General features: G+C 29.1%; 1 long non-coding RNA gene across 1 annotated transcript; it reads left to right on the top strand.

Moving 5' to 3' along the window:
- The first annotated feature begins 5,075 nt into the window (after positions 1-5,075).
- On the top strand, positions 5,076-5,825 carry LOC149534250 (uncharacterized). The gene is made up of 2 exons (XR_016357908.1): positions 5,076-5,200; positions 5,356-5,825. It is a non-coding gene; the product is annotated as an uncharacterized LOC149534250 (long non-coding RNA).
- Positions 5,826-10,221: the final 4,396 nt, after the last annotated feature.

Here is a 10,221-nt window from a genome sequence, read left to right as displayed (position 1 = left end):
CATCTATTTGTTTCAATATGTGTTTGTATTTGTAGAATAGATGCTTACTTATGAGAGACACATTTAGTTTTTAATTGATTAAGTAATACTCATACAAAAAAAAAGAATATAAAAGTGCATTTACATTGATTTGGTGCGACAAACATTATCAACAATTTATTTATAGGTAGTTTTGTTCAAGCGATGTAAGAAATCATCGCATAAAATTTGAGAGTTGGACAATTTATTTAGTTTTGATTTTTGTAACTACACGAACACAAAGAACCCTATTACAATATCTACTTCTTCAACTGATTTAAGAAATCATCACATAATATTCCCAATGTTCCCTAAATCATAATGCTTATCATGATACATCTCTTTGACAAATACTTCAATGCTTCTTATTTTGCAAGTTGCTTTTTTTATGAAGGTTGCCATTTCTGTCAATACGTTGACATCTGTCTTGTCAACATCAAGTATATGCTTTACTAGGTTCTCAATATTAGTTACCATCTCTGTGAAATAGCTACACATGCTTTTTATTACATTTTCAATGGGTTTTTCTATGTACCCATTTGAACCTATGGAAATCGTAGGACTTGATGGAGGTGGTCCATTTACGGTGTCTTATGTATCTGATATTTGTATGACATTGCTTTTTTCATTGCAGCACAAGTCCATTGTATATCTAACTTATGAATATAATTGAAATTTATATCATGTAAATTGTCAACTTCATAATTCAAATCTCTACATAATGACACAGAAATATAGTACAATGTAAGAAATTTATTTATAATAATAATAACTGAAAATATTATTGAAGAAAGACAATTGATATAAAGTACTTGGATAATGACCTTTAAAGTAGTTGAATGCATTGTATGAGCAATATAGTAGATACCTACAATTTGAAATACCACAATATAGTATTAGTCCTTAAGATATTGTGATTTTGTGCATGTGATTTATTTGAATAAAATATTTATATTAAACTAACAAATTCAGTAGTATTAAAAAAATTAAAAATTCAATGATTAAATAAGATTATAGTATAATTTAAGAAATCACAAACTATTTAAGATAAATAGATACTAAATAAAGCTAAGAATTAATAAACTAAATAAAATACGTTAAAAGTTTGTTATAAAGTGAAGATTAAAAATAATATTAAATTTATTTTCTACATATATCTTATATGAGTGAAAGTTAATTTTCAATTAATAAAGAAATAAAAATTTCAAAAGATAACATTTAATGATTACAAAATTATAACAGTTTTTACACTAATTAAAATTAGAAAAATAGAGAAACCATAAAAACATAAATCTGAAATGGCAAAAGAATAAATCGGCATCTAAAGATAACACTAAAGATGTTAATTTTTAGAAAAAATTAGAGGAAAATAAATTTGAATGAATAATTTTTAAAACAATATAATTTATGAAATCCTAAACCATTTAAGATAATAGATACAAATTAAAACTAAGAATAGCAAACTAAATATAATATATTAAAAGAAAATTGTAAAGTAAAAATTTAAATTAATTTTGTATGTAGATCTTATATGATTAAAAAATACTTTTCAATTAATATATTACAAAAAATCTACAAAGATAACGCGTAATGATTAAAAAATTATATAATTTTTTACAGTAAAAAAATAGAAAATAGATAAACCATAAAAATGTTAATATAACAAGCCAAAAAAAGTTGGCAAAAATAATAGTTTTAAAGAGAACGATGGGCGAATTGATTCAAGCATGTAATCCATATTTTCATCAGTTTTGCTTTGAATTTTATTTGGGAGAAGAATTGCAAATGAAGAATAAAATAAATTACCAAATCCACTTATACCATAAAACATCTTAACTTATATACATATATAACAAAGAAGAAAATAAAATAAATAGATAATTTGATTGTTGAAAGGAACTATTGTAAAATAATACATTTGAACAAAACTTATTCAAAATATTAAAAAGAAACAACAAATTCACTAACCTGTGTGCTCAATTTTTGTGAGGCTATTGTGTGCGAGGAGCTAATGGTAGATTTACCATTTATAAGAATTTTTCAGTAACAATGTATCTAATTTTGTGGAATAATGATGACACATTGCAAGTAGTTGAAGGGTTAAAATGGAGAACTGAACTTGTCAACCACAAGTATTTATTTTCGATTTGTAGTGCAATCAAACTTGTGCACTCGATTTCTGTGAGGCTATTGTGTGTGAGGAGCTAATGGTAGATTTTCCATTTATAAGAATTTTGCAGTAACAATGTATCTAATTTTGTGGAATAATGATGACACATTGCAAGTAGTTGAAGGGTTAAAATGGAGAACTGGACTTGTCAACCACAAGTATTTATTTTCGATTTGTAGTTTAGTTGAAAATTGATGACAGACTGCAAGTCTATGAAGGGTTAAAACAAAGAACTGCAGTTGTCAGCCTGGAGTGATCATTAGAAACTGTCAAACTACAATTGATATTTATTGTCAAACTATAGTTGTCATCGGTAAGTATCTCTTACTAAATAACTATGGTAATTATCACTGAACTAATGTAACAAATATGTAAATTTGAATTCATGTTGTTAAAATGGGATAAAGCTTTTCTGAAAATTTGAAACAATTACCTATGGGTTTTGTTGAAGGTGAATATAGATTTTTTTGGCTTGACTGAAATCTTGTAATTTAGCTTCCAGCTGTAGGTGTCCTTAGAATAAACGCCTTTGGGATTACTATCTAATCGATGATGTTGATAGAAAAACATTTAATTTCCTAGGATTTTCATTACCAGAAATAGAAACTTATGGGCTGCTTGAAATTACATAATATTATGGATTCACACTCAATAATCAAGTCATATTTATGTATGTAGTTTACAGGGTTTCGGGATGTGGTGTATCAAGTGATTGTTGAATGTGCGGCTTTGATTGCACTCTGTTCTTGTGGTGTATCAAGGGATTGCTAAATGTGCAGCTTTGATTGCGACTCTGTTTGGAAAATGACAATAGTGATGGACATGGATTTTTGATATAGCTTCTTTCACTGTAGGGATGCCTATCTGAATCTCGAAGGCGAAGCAAGGACTTAAGGAAGGTGTCATAGGAATAGTCATATTATCATTACAAATTATGTTGCGCCTTAGTCAAGTTGTTTTTGAGCTCTTGTTCTTCATTTTTGGAATTTGTTTTCCCTTTCATTTTAATGTTTGGAGTTGTGAATTTTAATGACCCATAATTACACCGATAGGCGTCCCTACAGTGAAAGAAGCTATATAAAAAATTTGTGTCCATCACTATTGTCATTGCCCAAACAGAGCCGCAATCAAAGCCGTGCATTCAACAATCACTTGATACACCATACGAACAGAGCGCAATCAAAGCTAATCATTCATCAATCACTTGATACACAACATGCCGAAACCTTGTAAACTACATACATAAATATGACTTGATTATTGAGTGTGAATCCATAATATTATGTAACTTGAAGCAACCATAAGTTTCTATTTTTGGTAATGAAAATCCTGGGAAATTAAATGTTTTTCTATCAACATCATCGACTGGACAGGAATCCTAGAGGCGTTTATGCTGAGGACACCTACAAATGGAAGCTAAATGACAAAATTTCAGTCAAGCTGACAAATTCTATATTCACCTTCAACAAAACTTGCAGGTAATTGTTTCAAATTTTCAAAAAACCTTTATCCCACTTTAACATGAATTCAAATTTACATATTCTTTACATTAGTTCAATGATAAATACCATAGTTATTTAGTGAGATACTTATCGATGACAACTACAGTTTGACAACAAATATCAATTATAGTTTGACAGTTTCTAATGATCACTTCAGACTGACAACTGTAGTTCTCCATTTTAACCCTTCATAAACTTGTAGTTTGTCATCAATCTTTAACTAAACTATAGATCAAAATTAAATACTTGTGGTTGACAAGTCGAGTTCTCCATTTTAACCCTTCAACTACTTGCAATGTGTCATCATTGTTCCACAAAATTAGATACATTGTTACTGCAAAATTCTTATAAATGGAAATTCTACCATTAGCTCCTCACACACAATAGCCTCACAGAAATCGAGTGCACAGGTTAGTGAATTTGTTGTTTCTTTTTAATATTCTGAATAAGTTTTGTTCAAATGTATCATTTTACAACAGTTCCTTTCAACAATCAAATTATCTATTTATTTTATTTTCTGCTCTGTTATATATGTATATAAGTTAAGATGTTTTATCGTATAAGTGGATTTGGTAATTTATTCTATTCTTCTTCATTTGCAATTCTTCTCCCAAATAAAATTCAAAGCAAAACTGATGAGAATATGGATTGTGTGCTTGAATCAATTCGCCCATCGTTCTCTTTAAAACTTTTTTTTTTTCGACTTTCTTTGCCGCGTTACATTAACATTTTTATGGTTTACCTATTTTCTATTTTTTTACTGTAAAAAGTTATATAGTTTTTTAATCATATAAGATCTCCATACAAAATTAATTAAAATTTTTACTTTACAATCTTTTTAAAATATATTATATTTAGTTTTCTATTCTTAGCTTTAATTTGTATCTATTATCTTAAATGGTTTAGGATTTCATAAATTATACTATTTTAAAAATTATTCATTCCGATTTGTTTTCCTCTAATTTTTTCTAAAAATTAACATCTTCAGTTTTATTTTTAGATGCAGATTTATTCTTTTGCCATTTTAGATTTATGTTTTTATGGTTTTTCTATTTTTCTATTTTTAATTAGTGTAAAAAATGTTATAATTTTGTAATCATTAGGTGTTATCTTTTCAAATTTTTATTTCTTTATGAATTGAAAATTAACTTTCACTCATATAAGATATACATAGAAAATAAATTTAATATTATTTTTAATTTTCACTTTATAACAAACTTTTAACATATTTTATTTAGTTTGTTAATTCTTAGCTTTATTTAGTATCTATTTATCTTAAATAGTTTAGGATTTCTTAAAATTATACTATAATCTTATTTAATCATTGAATTTTTAGTTTTTTTAATACTATTGAATTTGTTAATTTAATATAAATATTTTATTCAAATAAATCACATGCACAAAATCACAATATCTTCAGGACTAATACTATATTGTTGTATTTCAAATTGTAGGTATCTACTATATTGTTCATACAACACATTTGACTACTTTAAAGGTCATTATCCAGGTACTTTATATCAATTGTCTTTCTTCAATAATATTTTCAGTTATTATTATAATAAATAAATTTCTTACATTGTACTATATTTCTGTGTCATTATATAGAGATTTGAATTCTAAAGTCGACAGTTTACATGATATAAATTTCAATTATATTCATAGGTTAGATATACAATGGACGTGTGCTGCAATGAAAAAAACAATGTCATACAAATATCAAATACTGAAGACATTGTAATGGACCACCTCCATCAAGTCCTACGATTTCCATAGGTTCAAATGGGTACATAGAAAAACCCATTGAAAATGTAATGAAAGACATGTGTGGCGATTTCACAGAGATGGTAACTGATATTGAGAACCTAGTAAAACATATACATGATGTTGATGAGAGAGATGTCAACATATTGACAAAAATGACATCCTTCATCAAAAAAGTAGCTTGCAAAATAAGAAGCATTGAAGTATTTGTCAAAGAGATGTATTATGATAAGCATTATGATTTAGGGAACATTGAAATATTACATGATGATTTCTCAAATTACTTGAAAAAGTAGATATTGTAATAGGGTTCTTTGTGTTCGTGTAGTTACAAAAATCACAACTAAATAAATTGTTCAACTCTCATATTTTATGCGATGATTTCTTAGATTGCTTGAACAAGTATATATTAACACCAAGGCTTCTTTGAATTCATGTACTTGCAAAAACTACCTATAAATAAATTGTTGATAATGTTTGTCGCACCATATCAATGTAAATGTGTGTATATATATATATATATATATATATATATATATATTTGTATGAGTATTACTTAATCAATTAAAAACTAAATGTGTCTCTCATAAGTAAGCATCTATTCTACAATTACAAACACATATTAAAACAAATAGATAAATTACTTAGTCATGAATTATATAGAAGTATATATTTAATCATATTTTTATCAACTGCATTAAAATATACTTTTTTTTTGTTATTATATTTTGTCAATATCAGCTATGGGACGTCTAAAACGAAATTTTGAATCATAAAACCAATGCAGATTATATATAAGAGAATACCAAAGGGAGTATCGTAGAAACTATCGTAGACAAAGAAGAGAACAACAAACAAGCTCTCAGATAGAAGAGCAAAAAAGAAAGTGCAATCAAGCTGATAGAGAACGATATGCTCTAAAAAAGAAAAATCCAGGTGTAAATCATTTCGAACTTGAGAATAGTGAGGATACAAGTCTACAGAGAAATGATCATCAAATGACACCTACACAAACCTCTAATTCTCAAGGTCAAGAAAGACAAAAGGATGATGCTGAAACAAATGAGATTGCCCATCCTCACTTGAATTGAACTATTCAGTTCAATGATGAACATGAAAATCCAGTCTCAATAAATTGTGTTCTAGAAACAAGTCAATAGGGAAATTATTACAGATGAATTTAGGTGTTCAGTGTAGTGTCCACAATGTACACAATTGTAATGGTTCAGTTCAATTTGATTTCAAAAGATTCCAAGTGCAATTTAGATCTCAACTAGATAGTTTTAGAACCGTAAAGATGTGTTATGTCTGTCAAGAATCGTATATTGGAATCAAAGTATCCTGAAGTTCTGAAGGTCCTATATGCAACAGATGTAGACAAGAAAGAGGAATTCATAGATTTTCATGTTGAAACAATATGGATCCTCAGCCACAAGCAAAGATTTTATCAAAATTGACACAAGTAGAGGAAATGTTGATTGCACGTGTAAGCTCAATACTACAAGTGACCATGCAACAGGTGGTCAATATAAATACAAAGTTCACACCATAAGTTTTCCTCAGAATGCACAACAAGTTTCAAAAATATTGCGACACACAATACAACATTTTCCCATTATTATTGTTAGAAGAAGGAATCAGTGTGACACAAATTATGATTTCACTGTCAATAGAGATTGTGTTTACAAAGCACTGAAATACAAAATAGAGCATGAAATTTTTTATTCGGATGTTATTATTGATGATAATGCTCTCAATGACCTACCAAAGATTACAAATGAAAATGTATTTAGTAGATTAACTACAGTACAAATGAAATTTGACTCAGATACCAATGAAGCAACATATGTCAGTCCTTTATTGGAGATTGATGAAGGTAATACAATAGAGCACCCTACATCAATGGCTTCAAAACCACCAAATGCCTAAAGAGAAATAGAATTAATTTAAATGTGGGATAATAAGCCTGATGCAAAACCAACAAAATTGATTGATTGGCTTGGTATTAGTACTTCTCCTATCAATGAGTATGTAACATCAAGTTTACTAGACATGGCATTTCCTACACTATTCCCTGATGGAACATGTGATTGGTTAGAACCACGAATGAGGCATGTGCATCTGCATGAATTTGTCAAGCATTTATTACGGTATAGGGATCATAGGTTTGGCAAACATCCACGATTTAGATATTTTATGATGAACATGATAATGAGACATCGAGCACATAATTCATCTGTAGTGTTTGTGAAAAGAAATATCCAAGACATGCCTATAACTATCAATGAGCTACGTGAGAATATGGAACTAATGTCACAATCTCATTTAGCTAATAAGTTGATGCGGTTTGGAACAACATTAAGGGGAACATGGTCATACTGGACTAAATGTCATGCAGAATTGACAAACATGCTTCACCAAATTGGCACTCCAACAATATTTTTCACCTTAAGTGCAATAGATATGCAATGACCTGATCTACATACTCTCATGCTTGGAACATGCCCAACCAATATGTGGAAAGCTCAAAATTGGAGAAAACAAAATGTTATCAACTATCCTCATATAGTTACACATTATATGCATTTAAGAAATACAATATTCAGAAAAGAAATTCTAGAAAATGGAATGGATGTCAAAGATTTTTGGTGTAGGTATGAATGTCAACATAGAGGTTCTGCACATGCATGAATTTTTATGGATCAATGGTGCTCCCAATATGGACATTATTGATTGGTCAAATGAGGAGGAACGAAGAACAATTGAGCAATATTTTCATCGCATTATTCATGCATGGAATCTTAGAGAAGATCCACATCAAAGAAATATACAGGTGTCTTCAAATTGTTTTTCTGTAAAATATCTTGTTATTATATTACATATTGTTTCAAAACTATATTTATATAATGAACATATGTCGAATATGTTTATTTTCTTGTAGGCATTCCAAAATTTTGGTGAACATCTGTGTCTCAAAAATACAACACAACTTACCAATATGGATATTGATAATGACTATGAACAAATACTAAACTATGTTGAGTGTCACACAGTTTGTAGAGAGGGTGCATGCCTATGCAAAAAATAAGGAAAGATGGTTTGCAAGTAACTATTATAGTTATTAATGTTTTTTATTGTAAAACATATTATTTATCTAATGAAATAATTATTCATTCACCTTCTTATAATGTTTTCAGATATAATGCTTCTTGGCCATTGAATCTTACTAGATCTAAATCATACAAAGACATAGGAACAAAGGAAATTTTTTTGAGCCAACAAGAAATGATGATAGAGTTAACTCACATAATTGTCACATATTGCAATTATGGAGAGCAAATATAGATTGTCAACCTATTTTGTCCAGACATGTAGTCATTAAATACATAGAAAAGTACGCATCAAAAGCTGATAAGAGCTCTGAAACATACCACCAGATATTGATGTGTCTTTCAAACATGGAAAACCTTGATGATTTAGCTGCACGTGCATATAGAAGGTTTCTAACAGAAACTGTGATAGAAAGGGACATTGGAGCTCAAGAAACATGTCACATGTTAGAGCTTCCACTCATGGAGAGTAGTAGAAGATTTGTCAATCTAAATGTCTCACATGAAGTGTTCAAATCTATAACTCTAAATAATGAGGAGAACAATGATGACAATACAAAATGTTTCATTGATGGATATAAAGAAAGGCCTCTTTCTATGGAAGACATCGCACTAATTGATGCAACAAAATCATGGATATACAATTCTAAAAGAAAAAGAGAAAATAAATGGGAGCCAAGGGAAAAAACAGCTATAGTTAGAGTTTTTCCAAGATTTACATCCATTCCTTTACGTGCTTCACAAAAATGGGTAGAATTTTGTTTTACAAAGTTATTACTATACAAACCATTTCGTGACATAGAAGGGGATATTGGTGTGGATACTGACTCCATAATAGAAAAGTGGGAGTCATTCAATTATAATTCTTGGCATATTCAAAGAGAAACAATTATAGAGGAAAATGAAAATAATAATGGTTCAGATATTGGAGAAGATGAAGCTCTTGCAAGTAATACTATAGAGAACGAATGGGAAATCATATCTAGACTTCATAATGGTCAAAATATGTAGCTATCAGAAATAGATATGTTGGGAAGAAGAGACATTGATAACAATACAAATTGATCTACTGAATATCAAGGTGAGGAGTGTACAATGGGAGTAGTCAATTTCATAAAAAATATGAAGGAAAATGGATGTCTCATATATGATGATATGCCTCAATGCTTCAATTATACGACCCTTAGCAATAAACAACAAAAGACAATGAACATAGTTATGACACACTACCATACCAATGAAGATAGAGGCCCATTGTTCTTGATAATTCAAGGAACAACAAGAATAGGAAAGTCATATTTGATTGGTGCCATTCGTGAAGCCCTTCAAAATGCATGTTTGTCGAGTCCTTCTCCCCTTCTTTTACTAGCACCAATAGGGGTTACAACATTTAATATTGTAGCTTTCACTATTTCAAAGCTAAGAAAACCAGTAAAATATTTTTCACAGTTTACAAGTTTCCCAAGATCACATCTTACAAGTTTCCAAGAGGAAATGAAACATATCAAATACATATTGATTGATGAAATGAGCTTCATTTGTTAGAATATGTTGGAAAACATAGATTTAAGATTAAGGCAAGCATTTCCACAAAGTTCAAACCAAAGCTTTGCAGGTATATTTTTACTTCTATTAGTACATGTTATCATATTATGCC

The sequence above is a fragment of the Cupressus sempervirens genome, chromosome 10, assembly GCF_028749045.1.
Source record: "Cupressus sempervirens isolate cs-2001-9-10 chromosome 10, ASM2874904v1, whole genome shotgun sequence".
In the NCBI taxonomy this organism is placed as follows: domain Eukaryota; kingdom Viridiplantae; phylum Streptophyta; class Pinopsida; order Cupressales; family Cupressaceae; genus Cupressus; species Cupressus sempervirens.
The sequence above is the reverse complement of the archived record's forward strand: the minus strand, read 5'-3'. Positions and strand labels throughout refer to the sequence as shown.